The sequence below is a fragment of the Adiantum capillus-veneris genome, chromosome 28 (genome assembly GCF_014529385.1).
Source record: "Adiantum capillus-veneris isolate H3 chromosome 28, ASM1452938v2, whole genome shotgun sequence".
In the NCBI taxonomy this organism is placed as follows: Eukaryota; Viridiplantae; Streptophyta; class Polypodiopsida; order Polypodiales; family Pteridaceae; genus Adiantum; species Adiantum capillus-veneris.
In genome coordinates, this window is record NC_140958.1 from 123,010,201 (window position 1) to 123,033,039 (window position 22,839).

The 22,839-nt window shown below is 39.3% G+C and overlaps 1 pseudogene; it reads right to left on the minus strand.

Annotated features, from left to right (window-relative positions):
- Positions 1-21,189, minus strand: part of LOC147421228 (uncharacterized) — a 29,267-nt pseudogene extending 8,078 nt beyond the window's left edge.
- Between the last annotated feature and the right edge of the window lie 1,650 nt (positions 21,190-22,839).

Here is a 22,839-nt window from a genome sequence, read left to right on the forward strand (position 1 = left end):
ATTGGTATCGGAGCATTTGGTTTTTCTTTTCTTGCTTAAGAAGAGAGGTCCTTAAGTAGACTATTAATGATTGATTTTGTTAATTATATTAGGGTAAGTGGGACTGGGATCTATTATCGGTTTTGTTGAGCCCACTATGTGGGATATGGTGCACACCTCGAGAGCTTTAATCTTAATAATGGGGTATTTTTAGACTTGCCTACGGCTTTACCATTATTGAGCCATAAGAAGTCCGAAAGGAACTATTCCTCAGCAATTTTGCTATGATAGACCCACTCCACTACTCTCTATAATAAACCAATTTGAGCCATGGGTGTAGATAAATAAGTGCTTATTTTCAAAGGCTAAGAGGAGTAGCAACTAAGGTTTTGAATTGCCAAAGGATACACTAAGTAAACACATAAATATAATTAGCATGGCTGACAATAACCAAGAGAGTAGAATGAACATTAATAACTTTGATTTTGCACATGAAGATGCTAATGATGATGCCCCCATGTTTATCAATCATCTTGTTACGAGGTTACATCAAGCTATGGGCAACCCTACTTTTCAAGCTGAAGTTACCCAACAACTTCGTACTTATGGGATTTTCCTTCCTCTCCAAGAGGAGAGAGACTTTAGGAGGCCTCTTGATGAGACTCCCGAAAGAATACTCTCTCCCATAAGAGAGGAGGAATCCAAAAAACGAGAAAGAAGTGAATTCCTAAGTTCCTCTAAAGATGTGGCTCCACGAAGACGGCAGTCTAGACTATCACCAACTCCTCCCAAGAGGAAACGGTCAATCCATAGTCCTTCTCCTCATCATTTCAAAAGGTAAGAGAGGAAACAAAGGAAGAAAAAGGCAAGAAAGAGATCACTCTCTTCTCCTTGTTCTTCACCTACCTCCTCTTCCGATGAAAGTTTCTCCTAGAGAATACAAGAGGAGAGGAGATCGCAAAACTTACCCTGCATGGCGAAGGTCCCAAAAGCTCAAGAAATTCAAAGAGGAGGAAAGAGTATCTCTTTTCTCACCTATGATGGCACCTTTGGTGCCACCAAACAATTAGTGGCCTTCATCCAACAATTTAATGTGGCCTTTGGAGACAAGGGCTTCACGGAGTCCTCCAAGCTATGCCATGTAGCTATGAACTTCCAGAAATGTGCTCGTCAATGGTAGTCTAGCCTTCACTGCAACGGCGAGGCCCCAAAGACATGGAAAACTCTACGAGTTTCCATCATGAAGCAATTCCTTTTGCAAGCAATGCCAAGGACAAAGTGCTCATTGAATGGCAAAGCTTGAAGCTACTCTTCAGCAAGTCTATCCACAACTATGTAGACAGGTTTTGGGATTTACATCTCAAAGCTAGAGTATTTCAAAGGATAAACTTTGTCGAAAAAAAGAAACAATTTTGTGCGGTATTACCTGAAGAAATGGCCGAGTATGTCAAATCACAACGGCCTAGCACTATTATCGAATTCATCCACCACACTACTATGGTTGCTTCAAGGATCAATTTTCAACAAGGGGCGAGAAGAAATTTCAAGCCCATGGAAAACAAGGATCGAAATGAAGCTAAAGGGAAGAGCAATGCTCAAAACTCTTTCCAAGGCAACACCAACAACAACAAGGCCAAGGAGGAAGGAGCTTAAAAAGGTAAAAATAAGTTCTCTCCCAAAGAATTAGAGGCCTTTCATAAAGACCATAAATGCTTTAAGTGTGGGGAGCAAAGACATGGTTATCGTTCTTGCCCCAAAACAAATGTACTTAGTGACACTCCTAGAGCTTCAATAGTTGAAGCTCCAAAAGAGGATACTCATTGCAAAGGATCATACCTCTCCTATGCTTGGGGAAAAGTAAGGGAGCATGATGTCCATGCAGTAGAGATTCTACAAGGAAGCTCACCGCCTAATAAACCTCCTTATTCAGTTTCACAAGCTCAACAAGAGGAGATCATGAGGCAAGTGCATGAATTGGTGAAAAAAGGGACGGTGAGAAGCCTAGCTCCTCTCCATTCTATTCACCAATACTTTTAGTGCAAAAGAAAGATGGCACATATCACATGTGTGTCGACTATAGAGCACTAAATAGGATCACTATTAAAAAAAAAATCCCATGCCGTGGATAGAAGATCTATTTGATAAGTTATAAGTTTTGGACTTCAAAATACTTCAGCCGCATTCAAACTCACGATAGACAAAAATCTTCAGGCCACTCAAATTCTCTTCAGGAGTACAAGTGACACCTCCAGGTAATCTTTCATGTTGTGAGAGAGAATAAGCTTTTCATTAATCAAAAGAAAAGTGAATTTTTCCTACAAGAGATTCAATATTTAGGTCACATTATCTCTTAAGATAGTATATGTATGAATCCATCAAAGTTGGAGGTAATAAAAGCATGGCCTAATCCAAGGAATCTACATAAACTAAGAAGCTTTATTGGTATGTGTGCATACTATAAATGATTCATAGCAAAGTTCTCTCAAATAGCAGGACCATTGCATGACTTAACAAGGAAGAACGTCAAGTACTCAAGGACTACTAAAGGACAAAATGCTTCTGACAAGCTCAAAGAGAAGCTTACCTCCCAACCAGTCCTTATGCTTCCGGATCTCTCAAAGCCATTTAAGGTCCAATGTGATGCTTGTGCTGATTGCCTTGGAGCAGTTTTGCTTCAAGAAGGGCATGCCATAGCATATGAGAGCCGAAGGCTCAATGCTAATGAACGACTATTGGGCATATATGAAAAATAACTTTTAGTTGTTCTACATGCCCTAGACATATGGATGCATTATCTCTTGGGGGCTCCATTCATCCTACAAATGGATCACAAAGCCTCAAGAAATTCATGACACAAACCAAGCTCTCCGACAAACAAATGAGGTGGGTAAATTTCTTTCACAATTTAAATTTCATATTGCTCACATTGCTGGCAAGCACAATCAAGTGGTCGATGCACTTTCACAATGGCCAAGGGTAAATAAGGTGTCGATAGCAACTCACAATTATCTATCTTTTATGATAGATGAGTATGCTACCGACCAAGACTTTAAGTAGGTAATTACAGCCTTTGCATTAGGGAAGAAAAAAATAACCATTCACATTGGAGGATGGTTATCTTCCAAACGGAAATAGGCTATGTGTTACTCACCCATACAATAAGAAAGTCAAGTATGAATCCCATGCTTCTCATTATGCGGGGCAAAGAAGGATTCCATAATCTACCCTTGGAGGAGTAGAAATTTACTTCTGTTGGTGTACCATGAAAAGTAAACATACAAGAGTGTTTCAAAGTGCGTGGTATACCAAAAAGTGAAATTTGATTGAGAGAAGCAACTTGGATTGTTTCAATCAACAGGCTTAGCAAGAAAACACACTCTATGCCTGTCAAAAAGACTATTAAGGCACATCAAACGGCGACCCTCTTTAGATCTTAAATTTTCAAGTATCATGGCTTGCCAACATCCATAGTGTTGTCGGACAAAGTTCCTAGAATGACCAGTAATTTCTAGAAGGGTCTCTTTGAGAATCTAGGAAGTAGATTAAATTTCTCTTTCGGCCTATCATCCACAAACGGATGACCAAAGTGAAATAACTAATCTAATGATTCTTGAATCTACTAAAAGCCTATGTCATGGAAGTAGATCAACGTTCTCAATGAGAGAAGTACCTACCTCTTATAGAGTATGCCTACAATGACATTGTACATACTTCTATGGGAAAAGCACCTTTTGAGGTTAAAGAAGGAAGATCCAAAAGTCCCTTACTACTTAAAGTACATGGGAAGATCTTCGCTGCTGATGAATATAGTCAAGACTCACAAGAATCTTTTCCAAAGATTAAAGAGGTTATATTCATTTCAAAGCAAATGCAAAAAGGGTTGCTGCTAATAATCACAGAAGAGCCTTACCCTTCTTTAAGGAAAATGATTGGGTCTTGCTAAAAGTTTCTCAAGGCTTGTCTAAGGCACTACTACGAGCAAGAATCCTACGGGCCACCAAGGGTATTGTGCTAAACTAGCAAAAAGATACTATGGTCCTTTCTTTTTAAAAATTTTAAGCCAATCAATGAGATGGCTTATTAGTTAAAGCTGCCCAACCATTGTCTCATTCACAATGCTAACCATGTGAGTCTACTCAAGCCTTACAAAGGAGAGCCACAAAGAAAACCAATAATGGAGGACCCGCCAGAGATCGAAGATCAAGAAGAGGTGTTGCAGCCCGAATCGATTCTTTGACACGAAGAAAAGGTACTAACAAATGGTAATGTTATCCAATGATATCTTGTTAAGTTTAAGAATTATCCTTTTAAATGCTAGATGCATGCAAGGAACCTAGCTTAAGGATAATATGAACCTTGTCAATGCTTACAATGCTACACTAGAGTAAGCAAATGAAAATGCATTCTAAATGAACAATGTTTTTGTCTTATAAGACTCATTCTCTTTCTTTTATTGTGCACAAAATTTAAGAAGTATGCATGCTTAGGATTATGTTTGTGGTGACGACGTCTGCCAAACACCAAGTAGAACTTGTCACTCTACTTTGGAAGTATGATATGGACTAAAGAGCAGACATGCTTGCGGTAGCTAAGTCTCCCGAGCACCAAATGGATTAGTCATCCATTCTGGAATGGTGTCGTAGGGTAAAAGGGATCCTCTACCCACTAAGAAACATGGACTAATGACTAGGATTTATCTTCTTTGCCTCATAGTCGAGGACGACTATGATTTCAAGAGAGAGGTAATAAAATATCTAACTTTCCCAAATGATTTTCTCATATTAAACTGATCATTTAATATGGGAAGATAAAGGGGGAACAAGAATTTGGATATAGATATGAGCTTCTAGACCTATCTCAACAGGGGACCAAAAGGAGAAATGGTTGCATCTCAATAGGGATCCAAAAGGAGACGGTCTACCAAAGAGCGATGTGCAGTAAGTGCTTCTAGATTTACCTTAGCAAGGGACCAAGAGAAGAGATGGTTACATCTCAATAGGGGTCCAAAATGAGGTAGTATATCAAAGAACAACGTGCATCTAATGGAGCTTAAAAGAACTTAGGGTTAGCTTCATTAAAGACCTCCAAACGTTAGTGTTAAAAAGTCCTTTGACCTTAGGCAAATTGACCTTAGGAAAGCTAGGGCTGACCTTGAGGTGGGAATCCTACCCAAGCATGAGGTGCTTGTTGATCTGCTAAGTGTTTGTGGGAACCTTGCCCAAAGCTTGAGGTGATTTTTATGCTTAAAAGACTAAGGTTCTTGAAGTGTTCAATTCAAAGATAAACTCTCAAGAGGCATAAACGGTTTCCATGCTTGAAAAACTAGATGCTTGAAGTGTTCAATTCAAAAAAAAATGACTTAAGAAGCATAAAAGACACATGTTAAGATAACCTCCACATGTGGTCCTCATAATGTGTTTAATTTCTATTGGATAGGATTTAAAGGGGTCCAATGAAAATTTAGATGCATAAAAGTAAATAATTAAGTTCTTTCTCTCAAAGAGGAAAAAGAGGACACATGTCCAAATGATATAATTAAATAAAAAGAGAGAGAGAGAGAAAGAGAGAGAGAGAGAGAGAGAGAGAGGTGGATCAAACTTGAAAGGGGGTATACTCTCCCACACACACACACATTCTCTCATCGTGTGGAGTACAAAAGTGCAAGAGCTCCATCTCCTTCTCCAAACTTGTTGAGAAGTTGAGAGCCTACACCAACAATCTTGGCTATGGAATGCAAATCCAACCAAGAGCCATGCTTCAATGCTTAAGCTTTCCATCTTATTCATCTTCATTACTATGCTATTATGCTATGCTAATCAAGAAGAGTGATGATAAGTGAGTAACTAGGGCTGACCTAGAGGTAGGAATCCTACCAAAGCATGAGGTGCTTGTAGGCTTGCTAAGTGTTTGTCGGAACTTTGCCCAAAGCTTGAGGTGATTTTTATTATTAAAAGACTAAGGTTCTTGAAGTGTTCAATTCAAAGATAAACTCTCAAGAGGCATAAATGGTTTCCATGCTTGAAAAACTAGATGCTTGAAGTGTTCAATTCAAACAAAAATGACTTAAGGAACATAAAAGATACATGTTAAGATAACCTCCACATGTGGTCCTCATAATGTGCTTAATTCCTATTGGATAGGATTTAAAGGGGTCCAATGAAAATTTAGATGCATAAAAGTAAATAATTAAGTTCTTTCTCTCAAAGAGGAAAAAGAGGACACATGTCCAAATGATATAATTAAATAAAACGAGAGAGAGAGAGAGAGAGAGAGAGAGAGAGAGAGAGAGAGGTGGACCAAACTTGAGAGGGGGTATACTCTCCCACACACACACACATTCTGTCATCGTGTGGAGTGTAAAAGTGCAAGAGCTCCATCTCCTTCTCCAAGCTTGTTGAGAAGTTGAGAGCCTACACCAACAATCTTGGCTATGGAATGCAAATCCAACCAAGAGCCATGCTTCAATGCTTAAGCTTTCCATCTTCTTCATCTTCATTACTATGCTAGTATGCTATGCTAAGCAAGAAGAGTGATGATAAGGGAGGAACTATCTCTTTCTCCTATGAATGATTCTTCTTCCTCTTTCCTACCCTCATTCCCCGCTAGCTCTCTCCACCTTCGAAGGTGTTTGAGGGCTTGGGAGTGAGGCTTGGGATAGTTTATGCTTTTTGCAAAGTTTATGTTATGCTCATGATACATGAAGCTTTCCATCTTCATAGCATCACCAAGGTCACAAGGAACACAAAGATTGTATTGTAACAAGTCTCTCTTGATGGGAGAATCTATAATACAAACATCTTTTGAAGGGGGGACCGGCTCCAAGTAAATCCAGTCCTCAACTATTTGTCATGTTCTCTAATATACTCTCTCTCTCTCTTTCTCTCTCTCTCTCTCTCTCTCTCTCTCTCTCTCTCTCTCTCTCTCTCTCTCTCTCTCTCTCTCTCGCAAAGGTATTGTTCATGTCAAGTTAATTAAGTACTATGTTTATGTTTCTACCATCAAGTAAGTTCGCCCCCTATGTTCTCAAAGTAATCTCACAAAAATGCTCACTATAATTCTATTAATTCCTCTATTCTCAAAGTTCATAGGCCATTTCCAATATCGTGGATGTTCCCTACATAGACCTTCCTAGTCCAAGCAAGAAACAATTCTTTGGGGAGCAAGCATTGCAAAACTCTATCGAGGTAACCTACACAGAACAAATAGTAGTTTGTCATTTTTTAATGCAATGACAAAGCCCAACACCTTGAAAAAGCTTCTTTCAAAGATGGTGGAAACCCAACAAGCGTTAAAAATACCAAAGGGTTACCATGGTAACATGGTGTTTGAGTTTCCATCGTCCTTAGGATGCTATGGATCATAAGTATGATCCACCTCAAACATCGCATTTTCCTTGAGTGTGTCACATAAGTTAGTGTGTAGGCACCAGGTGCTCTAAAGTGTTTCAATGAAAGTTATCCCAAATTGGTTAATTTTGGGAAGTCAAACACAACACATTTCAATGGCAGTATACTAAAATTACGTTGCATGAGCAAGTTTTGTGACGGACTTGGAAGCAAGCTTACTTGCCACAATTGTGGACAACCACCCATTTGTTTGCGTACATGTGATTGCTTTGTATATTATGTCATGGCAAGGGATGAAAGCATGAGCAAATTGATGGTACATCAAGGAAGTCAACAACATTTGACATGAGGGATGGTATGTCCAAAGGGCTCATCAACAAAACCAAAGAAATTGTTGCACGAGTTCTTAGTGTAGATAGACATGCAGCAAGTACACAAAATACACAAATATGTATGGCAAAGGAAATTGTGACAGCAATTTTGATGCAAGAGGGGGGATCTTTCCATGTACTTGGCGAGCAAGAATTTCTAAATGTTGATGAAGCAATGGGTCCCTTAGTGGAGGACAATTGGTGAAGATGATTACTTGTTTCTCTTGTTTGTGCATATTATTTCACAGTAACTTAATTCTATAATACAGGTTTCGACGGTCCGTGGCAACAACTAGAAATGGACCAACAAAGGAGAGCTTCGCTGTGGACTTCTTGTTGCGGCTAAAAAGGGATTACACATATGATTTTTTTCGCAATAGCGGGTTTCTGAGCAAGGAGCGGTGCTTTGTGTTCAAGATGTCTACGTTTGGTCATGCATCTAGATTGGATTTGGTTATTTGATTGGATTTGTTTTATCGAATGCGATGAAGTGGATCTGGAGATCTTTGGCACTCTGGGGTGCAATTTGATCACACTCATTGAGTGGCAGATTTGGTGACCATGGCATGCCATGTTTATGATCAAAGGTTCGTTGTTTTAGAAACATATTTCTCAATGCAAGTTTGGCATATTTTAAAAAACAACCAACAGATGATATTATCAATGGAATGCAAGAATTGAGGTTAAAGCTTGCAAGTCTAGAGGAAAAGGGGCAATCGTCAAGCATATCTATAGGGCAAAGATCTCAAAAAACAGAAGGATTTGTAAATAGATGCCTATGGTGTGATAGTACATACCATGGAAGGAGGGATTGTGAAAGTTTCAAAGATGCTTTGATGAAGGAGCTTGTTTCCTTTAAAGATGGCAAGAATCCCTTAACTAAAATAGGTAAGCTCTTGGGGGGAAAACTTTGGCAAAGGCACAGTGAAGAAGCTAGTTGAGGATATGGCTACTAGCCATGCCATCTCAATGGTTGAGGCAGCCACCTATGTGTTGAAGGAGCCACCTACGTGTTGAAGGCGAAGCCTATTAACAAGAAAGGAGTTAGTTTTGGAGAAGAAGCATCATCACTACTAGATCTCTCAAATCCATTTGAGGTCCAATGTGATGCTTGTGGTGATTGCCTTGGAGCTATTTTGCTTCAAGAAGGGCATGCCATAGCATATGAGAGTCAAAGACTCAACTTCGATAAGTGATTATTGGGCAAATACAAAAAAGAGCAACTACCTATTCTATATGCCCTAAACACGTGGAAACACTATCTCTTGGGGACTCCATTCATCGTACGAATGGATCACAAAGCCTCAAGAACTTCATGACGCAAACCAATCTCTCCGACAAACAAATGAGGTGGGAAAAGTTTCTTTTGGAATTTACATTATATTGCTCACATTGTTGGCAAGCACAATCAAGTGGGTCCATGCACTTTCACAATGACCAAGGGTAAATGTGGTGTATATAGAAACTCATAATTATCTATCTTTTATGATAGATGAGTATGCTACTGACCGAGACTTTAAGTATGTAATTAGAGCCTTTGCATTAGGGAAGGAAAAAAAAAAAGAACCATTCACCTTGAAGGATGGTTATCTTCCAAATGGCAATAGGCTATGTGTTACTCACCCATACAATACGAAAGTCATGTATGAATCCCATACTTCTCCTTTTGCAGGGTAAAGAGGGAATCCATAATCTACTCTTCAAGGAGTAGAAATGTATTTCTGTTGGTCTACCATGAAAAGTAAACATACAAGAGTATGTTCCAAAATGCGTGGTATACCAAAAGTTGAGATTTGATTGAGGGAAGCAACTTGGATTGTTTCAGTCGACAGGCTTAGCAAGAAAACTCACGCTATGCCTGTCAAAAAGACTATTAAGGCACATCAAATGGCAACCCTCTTCAAATCTCAAATTTTCAAGCATCATGGATTTCCAACACCCATAGTGTTGGAAAAAGAGCCTAGAATGACCAGTAATTTCTAGAAGGGCTTCTTTGAAAATCTAGGAAGTAGATTAAATTTCTCTTTCGGCCTATCATCTACAAATGGATGACCGAAGTGAAATAACTAATCTAACGATTCTTGATATACTAAAAGCCTATGTCATGGAAGTAGATCAATGTTCTCAATGATAGAAGTGCGTACCTCTTATAGAGTATGCGTGCAATGATATTGTACATACTTCTATGGGGAAAGTACCTTTGGAGGTTAAAGAAGGAAGATCCAAAAGTTCCTTACTACTTAAAGTACATGGGAAGATCTTCGTTGCTGATGAATATAGCCGAGACCTACAAAAATCTTTTCCAAAGATTAAAGGGGTTATATCCATCTCACAGGAAAGGAAAAAAGGGTTGCTGTTAATAAGCACAGAAGAGCCTTAGCCTTTAAGGAAAATGATTGGGTCTTGCTAAAGTTTCTCAAGGCTCATCTGAGGAATACTACGGGCAAGAGTCCTATGGACCACCAAGAATATGATGTTAAACTAAAAAAAAATATTATGGTCCTTTTTAAATTCTTAAGCTAATCAATGAGATGGCTTATTAATTAAAGTTGCCCAGCCATTGGCTCATGCACCATGTTTTTCATGAGAGCCTTAGAGTAAGCATATGAAAATGCATTTTAAATGAAAAATATTTTTGTCTTTTAAGACTAGTTCTCTTTTTATTGTGCACAAATTTAAGAAGTATGCACGCTTAAGATCATGTTTGTGGTGTGACGACGTCTCCCAAACACCAAGTAGAACTTGTCACTCTACTTTGGAAATATGATATAGACTAAAGAGCAGACACGTTTGCGGCAGCTACGTCTCCCAAGCACCAAATGGATTAGTCATCCATCTTGGAATGATGTCGAAGGGTAAAAAGGGATCCTCTATCTACTAAGTAACACGGACTAATGACTAGGCTTTATCTTCTCTACCTCATAGTCGAGAACGACTATGATTTCAAAAGAGAGGTAATGTCATAAAATATAGTATATAACTTTATCAAATATTTTCTCATATTAAACTGATCATTTAATGTGGGAGAATAAACAGGAACAAGAGTTAGAATAGAGACATGTGCTTCTAGACCTATCTCAACACGGGACCAAAAGGACAGATAGTTGCATCTCAATAGGGGTCCAAAAGGAGATGGTCTATCAAAGAGCAATGTGCAATGGAAACCACTGAAGACGGTCTATCAAAGAGCAATGTGCAATAAGTGCTTCTGAGCTTGCCTCAACAGTGGACCAAGAGGAGAGATAGTTACATCTCAATAAGTATACAAAAGGAGGTAGTCTATCAAAGAGCAATGTGCATCTAATGGAGCTTAAAAGACCTTAGGTTTTGCTTCATTAAAGGCCTCCAATGGTTAGTGTTAAAAGTCCTTTGACCTTAGGCAAGCTAGGGCTGAGCTTGAGGTAGGAACCCGACCTAAACTTACCTTTGACCTTACGCAAGCTAGCGCTGAGCTTGAGGTGGGAACCTGACTTAAACTTGCCTTTGACCTTAGGCAAGCTAGGGCTGAGCTTGAGGTGGGAACTCCACCTAAGGTGCTTGTCATGCTTAATGGCTAAGGTACTTGAGGTACTTGTCATACTTAATGAGTAAGGTGCTTGAGAAGCTTCCTATGCATGGAGGGTAAGCTGCTTGAGTCAAAAAGAGACCCTACAAACTTAATGAGGAAGTTGCTTGAGAAGCTTCCTATGCATGGGAGCTAAGGTGCTTAAGTCAAAAAGAGGGACGCTACAAACTTAATCAGGAAGTTGCTTGAGAAGCTTCCTATACATGGGGGATAAGGTGCTTGAGTCAAAAAGAGACCCTACAAACTTAATGAGGAAGTTGCTTGAGAAGCTTCCTATGCATGAAAGTCTCGAAGTTAGGGGAATCTTTGACCTAACCTTCCACTCACCCAAAGGGCATCCCTTTTCTAAAAGGGCACATGGGACACATGTCAGACTCTCACTAAGCTTAACCACATGGTGTGCTTGAATGCTATTGGTTGGGCTAAAGAGGGGTCCAATGAGCTTCTAGCTACATCCAACAAATATCTAGATATTTTCAAGCTCTCTCTCTCTCTAAGGGGTAGGGAGGACACTTGTCCAAATACTACCCACGTACTTGAATGCATGCTACATGTGATTGGCTAAGGGGAAAAGGGGTCCAATGAGCTTGAAACATGTGTAAAAGCTACAACTCGCCCCAAGCAAGCAAGGGGGGTGCTGGGGGGATATACACCACACACACACACACTCATTTGGTGGATTCATTCTCACTTGGTGAAAGTTGAGGAACTCCACCTCCTTTTCCAAGCTTGTGAGAAGTGAGAGCCTACACCAATACTCTTGGCTATGGAATGCAAATCCAACCAAGAGCCATGATTCAATGCTTAAGCTTACCATCTTCTCCATCTTCATTACTATGCTATTATGTATGCTAACAAGAAGAGTGATGATAAGTGAGGAACTATTTCTTTCTCCTATGGAATGTTTCTTCTTTCTCTTCCCTATCCTCATTCCCCGCTAGCTCTCTCCACCTTCGAAGGTGTTTGAGGCCTTGGGACTGAGGCTTGGGATAGTTAATGCTTTCTACAAAGTTTATGTTATGTTTGTGATGCATGAATCTTTCCATCTTCATTGCATCATTTAAGTCACAAGGAACACAAAGATTGTATTGTACCAAGTCTCTCTTGATGGGAGAAACTATAATACAAATGCCTATTAGAGGGGGAACCGGCTCCTTATGAATACGGTCCTCAACTATTGTCGAGGGTGATGATGTAGGAGGCATGATATTTTATAGTAGCTCTCATGACAAGGGTGATCATGTTTTCATGTCAAATGCACTTGAGTCATTTATAGAGGACCTAGATCAAGGTGACTGGTTGTTGATTGGACGCTATTTTAGCACTTTGGGTGGACTGATCAAGAGTTCAAAAGAATTTGCAAAAAAACCTATGGATACTTTTTGAAATATGGGTACTTATGGAAGCATCCAAAACGAAGAAATGGGATATCGTTGAGAGTTGTGAATGATAAGGACACTCAAAATGAGCTCATCAAAAAGTTTCATGAGATTTTTTATGCTACCTTCGGGTTTGGTTGTAGATGTATTGGCACCACACAGAGGTGTATGGCCCACCTTTACTAAAATAAAAGAGAGGTATTGTTGGAAAGGTATGTTTAAAGATGTATCTCACTTTGTGGAGTCTTGTGAAACCTGTCAAATGTATTCAAATGTACATCATCATGATGGGTCGCACCCTACTCACCCATTGGCCATGCACCATAAGTGGGTAGTAGATGTGGTTACAATGCCATTGAGATCATGGAAAATGAGAAACATAGTTCTTTCACGAGAAGACTTCACCAACCAAGTTGAAGGTCGTGCTCTAAGAACAAAAAGCACGGAAGGAATATGTAAGTTTCTCTCGAACGATGTGATTAGCCATTATGGTTGTGTTGGAAAAATAGCAGCAGACAGAGGTGAACTGGATGTCAACAAAGCCGAGGAATTCTTCTCTAGGTCAGGCATTAAACATACTCTCACTACTGCATACAATCGTGAAGAAAATGGAAAATCAGGGAGTGGGCATCCTTCTATCATTAAAGCTTTGTCTAAGGCCTGCAAAGGTAAACTAGGAGAGTGACCTAGGTTATTGCCTTATGTCTTATGGGTTGATCGTACAACTCATAGCTCAATTAATGGTTATATGCCTTTTGAGTTCATGTATGGTTAGAAACATGTAATGCCAATTGAGGATGTATTCCCACATGGTATTGCCTTGGGAGGATGGAATGAGTAGGGAAGATCTTCTTGATTTTTGCATAAAGTAGTTAGAAAGAAGGCCTCAAGATATTGAGATTGCAGTAGAATGATTGAAAGATACAAGGTTAAAGAATAAGGACATATTTGATAAGAGGCATAGACTCATACCTAAAGCTATTAAGGAAGGTGATTGGGTGTTTGTGTTGGACAATATTCTTGACAACCAACATTCAACAATAAGAAAGCTTTCAAAGAGATGGTTTGGTCCTTATATGGTTAAGCATATACATGGGGATGCAACTTATATCTTGCATGAATTAGATGGGACAGAAATTAAAATTCCCTTTGCAGGGAAAAAAATCAAGTTATTCGAAAGAAGAGGTGATAAAGATCCCTTTGATTCATAGGAAAGTCAAAATGAAGGCTGTGATGAAAATCTTATGTGGTGAGGATGAAGAAATAGAGAAAAATGCTTTACGTGTTGTTAGAAGTGATGATGAAATTGACATGTATGCTGACAAAAATGAAGACTAAACCTACTGCAAAAAGATATGTGTGGCACATGCTAGAGGATGCGTAGGTTTAAAGGGGATAGATGTCGTGTTGTGGCATGTGCAAAATGTGAAACTAAAAATATCTACCTCACTCTTAATTCTTTTGATGCGTGGGACCAAACGCTACAATATACATAGTGTGATATATGCAAAAACGAATGCCACGGTTGCACGCATGTGCATACCTTATAGATAGACGAGGCCTGGGACATGGCACCGTTGCATGTTTTATCACATTAAAACATTCCTAATTTTATTTAGAATTATAAAAATGTCAAGTATTTTGAAGTGACACACTCATTTTGCCTAGAAAGGTCAATGCGGGCGATCTCGGCCAAAAATAACAAGTTTCATGCATGGGCATAAAAGATTCATCCAAAGTGCTTTCCAAGTGGAAAAATCATGTAATTTTGTCCAATGGGATTTACTCACAATCTTAGGATTTCTTTTCCAGATCGTTTTGACATTCTACAGACAAAAAGAGGCATTTTTGGATTGAAAAGGACTAAAAATGGTTAACAATAGCCCAAAAATAGAAATAGAGGATTCAAAATGCCACACCAACAACAATACCATGGTTGTCAAGCTGTGTGTGAGTTTTTAGAGCCAAGAATGAGCTTTTTTGGACATATATCAAGGGAGACACAAGCGTTCTAAAAACCGGGGTCCTAGTGCAGTCCTGTGCTGCTTCCACTGCATATTCGAAGGTATGAGGCTACCAACTAGGGTTTTCCCTCTTCAAATAACCACTTAGGCTTCCCTAATGAAGTTTTGAAGCTTCCATGAAATGGTCACAACGAAGAATTGAAGCGTTCATTCAGGGGTTTTATCAAGGCAAAAGAGCACTGCATCTATGCAATTGGGAGCGAGGCTACACATAATTTTCACACACACAAGAGCTTTGAGTTATTCTTGGTTCTTTTTCAAAGTGAAGCTTTCATGGCTGGAGTTTTTATAATTTTACGTGTATCTTTCAAATCCTCTACGATTTACTTGCTTTTGCTGTGAGAGGCCCGACGCTTTTCTAGCCGTAGTACGCACTTCTTGACAACGTGAGTGCAACAAAAGGGGTTATTAAATTTCTTTTTTTCTCACATTTTCACATACAAAAAGGCACCATTAAAATGGAATTGAAAAAAATATTTACAGATTGAATGAGAGCCAAACGTCTTTCGCATTTTAGTGAATGCATAACATGGAACATGCAAAGTCCACCAATGTGGACTTGCAAGGCTTTGTTGTAGCCTCCTCCTTGGTGGAGCTTTGGTCCGCATGTGTGCCATATGTGGCTTATTCTATATTGCATCATCGCTTAACGATAAGATTATGCAACCTTCATTATATTGTGACATATCCATAATCAAAGAAAAGGCATATGAAGCTCTAGGTAATGCTAATATGTTTACTAAGAAAGGGATGATATACATGTAATGTCGGAGAAAACCATATCAAATGTATATAAGGACTTTTGCAAACTCGATAATCCTACTCAACCTCCCACAAAAGAAACACAATGCAATCCTTCCTTATGCTATCTTGGGCTATTTCATATGGAAAATTCTTTTCCAGATTTGTCATAAGTAGATGAAGGACCTTATGTGAAGATCGTTTGGCCGATATTTTATCTTCAAGCTCTTATGTACAGACTTCAAGTTAGACGCCCAAATATCATAGGTACTTATGTAGCCTAGTACCTCTTTTATCAACAGATCAAGAGTCCAACGTTAGAATGGACTTTATAAATTTAGTATCTTGAGCCAAGATGAACATGAATTCTCTAGTATACACGTAGCAACAAAATCATACTAGAAGAGAATTTTTGTTAAGGTGTCATCCTCTAGGTCCTCTTGGTTAAGGATCCCAGAAAAATGAGCTTCAGATATAAACAAAAACCATCAGAGGGCTTAAGTAAACTTGATGTCAAGCCACACATTTGGCAATCCAAACACATGCTACCAAAGTAGTAATCAATTCAAATTCAAGACATGTGTAGGATTCTAAATTACCCACAATAGCCAACAACCATGCCCAATGGTACAAGGTATCAAAAGAAGAAAAAATGAATCCAATCGCCAACCTTGTGCAGGTGGAAGCACCCTTGGAATACCATGCCTCAATATTCAAACCCTTATGTTACAAGGACATGGACCTCAAGCTACCCTACTACTCAAGCGAGAAAAAAGGAAGAAGGCAATCAGGGACTAGGGCTCGTGATTGATCTCACATTATGCAAGAGCTCAATATATATCGCATGTATGGTTTGGTTCACGTGGAGACTAGAGGGCCACCAGGGTGGTTCAAGAGGGGTAGAATGCACTCTCTTTCTCTTCTATCTCTTGGCTCTAGAACATGCACTCCCATGGTGGTACATAATACTACAATTCAAACTCTCTCTCTCTCTGTCTCTCTCTCTCTAAGTCAAAGGTATGTGAGTCCTAGTACATTGTAAGTACTCTCCATGTACTTCAAGAACATACAACAAATCAAACACACAGGACAAAGGCCAATAAATACACTTAGAGCATAAATCTTGCATACATTTTGCAGTGCTGCTTTAGCCTAGGAACGTGTTGGAAGCCCTGCAATGGCACTGAATCATGAGTGCCTGTCATTTGAATCTAGAAAACTATAAGGATGTCCACTTGAATGGCCGAGGAATTACATACACAAAGAATATTTAACATCGCTTCAAAGATTCTCCCTTCAGAGCTCACGATGAGTGGAGATGATTCACACTGAAGAGACCCTCCCGTAACACCTTCCTGGTCCTCCTCCCATCAATAAGGTTGCAACTTTTGATGTGGAATTGCTGATACTCCCCTTCCACAAGTAGAACTTGACTGCTTAGCTTTCTTCAACAGTTTTTCCAGAATGGATTCTTCGCGCTTATGGAACAGATTGTCAAGTGGATCGACCAAGTTTTTCCCACTGTATGCATCCCTCTTTGAGGCCCGTGGGGGAAGGCTAGCAAAAGAAGAAAAGCCCACCAAAGGCACGACGACGAGCACGGGGTCCAACCAACTGTGTGATGTGGCGCGCAAGCACCTCGTCTCAACCACTCATCACCACAAAAGTTGCACACTGCGTATTATTAGCCAATTTGATGGCTTCAACCCGACCAAACTGCACAAAATATCCTTCAACCTCGCCCAAAGTAGTCACTACCCACTGGCCATGAAACCTTCAACATTTTCTCCGTGCCTTTTCTAGCCCGCATGGATCCATGCAATTTCTGCCTTGAAACGCTCAGAAGCAACGTCGTGTATTCACCTTCGCCGCTCCCATTTGGCTTTGAGCCCTTTTTGCTTTCTAAAAGAAACCTTAGTGTTGTGTTGGGTTAGGGAGACTTTCATTGTTTTCAGTGCAGGATGGAGACTTACTTTAAATGTTTATTTCACTTTCATTTCATATCCTGACATGTCTTGACTTTTTTGGCTTTCTAAAAAAAGCATTTAGACTTGAGTTGAGTTAGGCATACTTTCAATGTTTCCAGTGATGATTGAGAGATACATTAAATGTTGTTTTAATTTTAAAATAGTATATGGATTTTTTTATATTACTTTCATTTCATATCTTGATATGTCTTGACTTTTCTTGCATTCTATTGTTTTAGAATGTTTTAAAGTGAAACTTCTCGTGCATAATTTTAGTAAATCCTATACACACACACACACATATATTAATGAGTTTTTTTTTTATTTCACAGCCTCACATGGCTTGACTTTTCTTACATTCTATAACTTAATTCTAGTAAATATTCAGGAAATCTCTTTTATTTAGCAACGATCGTGGCTAAGTTTCCTTTCCACAAAGAAGCAAACCAAATAAATTTAAAATTTGCAGGATTTTTGAACTATTTTCTCACATATTTCACCAGTTTTTCTTCCCTTTACCATGGTTTACAACCAACTAGTCTCTGTTTTCAAGCGACAAAACTCAACCTAATGATTTTATCACGTTCTAATTATTTTAGAAAGCCACCGTGATTCTTTCACTTGTTCATAAGCGTTTTGGGAAACCTCATGAGAAAGGGTGTCGTAGGCGCTCCGGAGATTCTGAAATTGTGCAGTAGTGAGGGGGTTGTCAAGCCTCTTGTTCGAGTGACAGATCAGGGCTTTAGCAAGAAAAGCCTTGTGGATTTTCTGTGATGAAGCTCCTTCCTTGACGCCCAGGATTGGGTAACAATCCTCCACCTCCATGTTTTTGTTGCTTCGCTTCTGCTTCTCTCTCTCTCTCTCTCTCTCTCTCTCTCTCTCTCTCTCTCTCTCTCTCTCTCTCTCTCTCTCTCTCTCTGGGGGACAATAAAGAAAAAGGTAACAAGTGTAAGGCCGGGCTCAGACTGCATGGCCCATGCCAACTTTTTCTTAGGTTGATCAATGAGATTTGTCACCCCAAATTGTGCCATTCAAATTTCATACTGCACACTTTCCACCCACCTTGAATCCTACATGGCATGCTGACTCACGGCCATCTCCATGTGCAGATGTTCTAGGCTGCACATGCCATCCATGGATGGAACACTATAAGCTCAACCAATGAGAGAGAGAGAGAGAGAGAGAGAGAGAGAGAGAGAGAGAGAGAGAGAGAGAGAGAGAGAGAGAGAGAGAGAGAGAGAGAGAGAGAGAGAGAGAGAGAGAGAGAGTTTGACACACTAGCCTTTTTTTGCCATCCTAGCACTCAGATGGGAGCCTCTCCTTCGTCGTTTCTTGTGTGGAAAAGTGGAGGAGTTCCCTTGCGCAGTCTGAATGCCCCCTAAGTGTGCTATGAACTATAAATCCTATAAATCGATGTAGAAGAAGTAACGATACTTATGGTAGTCATCAAAGTAGAGTAGCATGCTTGAGTTGATAGATATGGTTTGCTGTTAACTAGTAGCTTAGCAAAAAGAAAAAAGAGAGAACAGGGTAATTAAAGTTAAAAGAGAAGAAAAATTACAAAGTCCCCTAAGGTAGAAAAGGGAAAATCCTTGCTAAGAACAAGTAGCACAGATGAAAGGGATACAAAGAAAAGCATCATACGAATAGACAAGAGCATTAATTCTGGATGAGGTACAACCTTGAAGGTTCATAAGAGAACAAAATAGTCTTCCATTTATGCAATCTGATATGCTTATGGATATCCTTGACTTTAAAACTTGAAAGTAAATCTACCATATAAAGAATCTCTCTCATAACTCCCAAAAAACTGAGATGCAATGGAACAACTGATTCATCATGAGCAAGGCCAAGTAGGGCTTTGTTCCTTTCAATCCAGATTTGCCAAAGAAAAGTACTCCTAAGGCAGGTCCAAAGGGGGACATCCATAAAACTACATTCTCCCAAAAGCAAAGCTCTCCAATTAAGCAAGGAGAGATCCACATTGTAAGCTCTTTGAAGTTCAAGCATGAGCAACTGATTGGATTTACAGTTAACAAAAAGGTGTGATAGAGATTCTTCATGCAACTTGCATTTGGGACATATGCCATCTGAGACTCCAATCCTTTTAGCTTTAGAGTATGTCCAAACTCCTTGGTGAAGCACTAGCCACAAAAGGCAGCTATGCTTTATGGCAAAGGGAAAAGCCCAAATACACTTGAATCTGTACTCTCATTGTTTTGCATTCCAGGACAAATTCCATTTATGGTTGAGGTTTCCTAACAAGAAGTGGGTCCATTGTAGCTATTGTTGTCTTAGCTAGGTAAATAGTCTTACATATTAAAGGTATAGATACAAGAAAGATTCTTGCATAAAACTCAGTTTTATCTTGAAATTTTTGACACCTCTCTACAACCAGGGCAGTACATCCATGAGAAATATGGTACTGCTGGCATATCTCCTCTATAGTGAGCCATCTTCCTTCCTTGTACACATCTTTCCAACACTTGATTCTAGCTTTGAACCATTTGTGAGACTTCTTGGATAATTGCCAAAGAATGGGCAAGGAATTTCCAGTCTAAGGGAGGAGAACAACAACTCTTAAGCCCATTCCAAGCTTTCCAGAACATGTAAACAAGCTGAGAGCTTTCCAGAACATGTAAACAATTTGAGAACCTCTATGGGTAAATTTAACATTAGAACATAAAACATCTTGTAGAGAAAGACCAGTCCAAGCTCTGTATCCTTTAAAATGAAATTGGTAGACATTCCTAGTAATAAGGACAACCCAAAAATCTGAAGAAGAAGAAGCACTAACAATCCATTTGCTAGCCAGCTTCTTGGATAGGTGCTAAAGGTTGAGGATCCCCAAACCTCCTAGCTCTTTAGGCCTACAACAAATATCCCAAGCAACTTTTCTTCTTAGCCTCTTCATAGAAACCTTCTTGCCAAAGTGTACACCTTGTTCATCTAGTATTGTGAAGGAGACCAATAGGATGGAAAATAAACCCGAGATGAGAGTAAGTAGTGATTCAAAACAGACACCCTTGCAGAGATGTTAGACTCGTGGTTCTACAAAGCAAAGAGTCTTTTCTTGTATCTCTCTAATACACAATTCCATCTATGGTTGAATGAGACCTTAAACCCCATTGGAATGCCCAATAGTCTGAATATAAATCCATCTTCAATAACTTTACAGCCAGATTGGATGATGATGCCAGGACAAGGAGGGAGATTGGATGATCATGTCAGGACAAGGCCCTCCTGAGACTTTGTAACCAATTTTGATATGATTGATACTAGATCCACTTCCAAGGAAAAATGTATTTAGACAGGAACAAAATGCCTCAACAGATTGAAATTCATTTTTAACTATTGCATTAGTGTCATCTGCAAACTGCTGTAAACATATTTGATCCACAGAGTTAGGAATGCTAATAGATTTAAGGTTCCTTTTCATAATGGCATCTTTAACTTACCAGTCCAAAGCATCAAATGATATGGCATACAGATTTAGAGAGAGGGGGTAGCCTTGTCTGATAAACTTGTGTAGAGGAATAGCTTCAATAAGAGATCCATTGACAACAATCCTAGCTGATGCATTTCCAAATAATGTATGAACAAACCTTATGAGCAGTTTGCCTAAACCCATTCCATCTAATCTTTGAAGACTAAACTCCCACTCTATCCTGTCATATGCTTTATCAAAGTTAATTTTGAAAAAGATGTAATCTTGCTCAGACTCCTTTGCATACTCCATGCCTTCCCAAAGAGAAATTATGGCATATAGGATAAACCTTTCTTTAATAAAATCCTTCTGCTCTTTAAGAATAAACATGTCCATAAGAGGGCTGAATTTTCTAGCTAAGGTCAAGAACAAGATCTTATACACAGAAGTCAGACAAGTAATTGGTCTCCAATTGGCTAGATCATCCCTTGATTCTTAGCAATATTGGTTCTTTCAATCAACTAAAAATATTTAGTCTAATGTATTCTTGTGTGTGTTATCAGATACACACATACTCGTGAAAAGGGTGGATGCACACAAATAAGAAATAATGCATGTAGAAATACAACCCCACTTTGCACAATGTATTTGTAAGACATCTCCCCCATCTATCTCTTTGACTCTACGAACCACTCGAGGCAATGGAGTAGGGTAGAACAACCGGTTCAAACTTCCCTGTACTTAAAGAGGATACCCTCAACTATTTGTGATTGACACAACAAGGGGACATCTTCCCAGGTCCAATTACATTTATCAATTCCCTTATTGTGTTGATACATGTTGGTGGATGAGGGCTAAACGTCTTCTGATAATCTTCAAGAAAATGCCGCATTTTAGTGAGTGCATAATATGGAACATGCCAAGTCCATCATTGTGGACTTGCAAGGCCTTGTTGTATCCTCTTCCTTGGTGGAGCTTTGGTCCACGTGTGCCATATGTGGTTTATTATATATTGCATAATCACTAAAGGCTAAGATTATGAAAAGTTCCATTATATTGCGACATTAAAAAATAAAAATAAAAATCATATAAAGCTCAAAGTAATGCTAATATTTTTACTAAGAAAGGGCTGATATACATGTAATCTCGGAGAAAACCGTCTCCAAATATATGAAAGTACTTTTGCCAAATCAATAAACTTACTCAACATCCTTGCATAAAAGAAACACAATGCAATCCTTACTCTTGCTATCTTGGGCTAATCCATATGGGGAAAAGCTTTTCAGATTTGTCATGAGTACATAAAGGACCTTATGTGAAGATCGTTTGGAATAAGACTTTTATGCACAAACTTAAAGTTAGAAGCCCAGAGATCATATGTACCTTGGTTCGACTTATAAATTAGAGCCGTTTTGCGCGTGGCAGTGGGATGAACAGGGTCGCACCCAGTTTTCTTTCAGCACAGAAAAGAGCCTTGCCTTGCTCGCCTTGCTCTCATTGGCTCCTGCAACCATACGATGGAGGAGGAAGCAGATCTCCCGTAACCTTCGCTTAGCCACTCCCTTTTCAAAGTGATACTAGGGTTACTGGCAGCTTTTGGCTTTTGTGCAAATATTTTCGGATTTTCTGAAAATGGTAAACATCCTTCCTCTTCTGCCCCCATTCCCCTTGACATTTACAACTCAAACCTTCTATGACTTCCTAGAACAATGAGACCTGAGCTGTTAAAAAAAGTAAGGTTTTTAACAGCTCAAGTCTGTTGGATTTTTCTACTACATTAAAACTTCTCTTCTCTTCTTGCTCTGTATTCGGATTTTTCTACTACATTAAAACTTCTCTTGTCTTTTTGCTCTGTATTCGGAGGACAGTATCAAAGTTGATTTGTGGCGATTTCTCTGCAGTAAGAGGATGAGTTTTAGTATCAAGGTTGGCTCGTAGCGAGACATTTGGTACGTCGTTACTCTTCAGCCGATGACATGCCAGTTTCACTTTTGCCATCAACAAACTCTCTACAAGGTATATATCAATGTCAAAATAAAA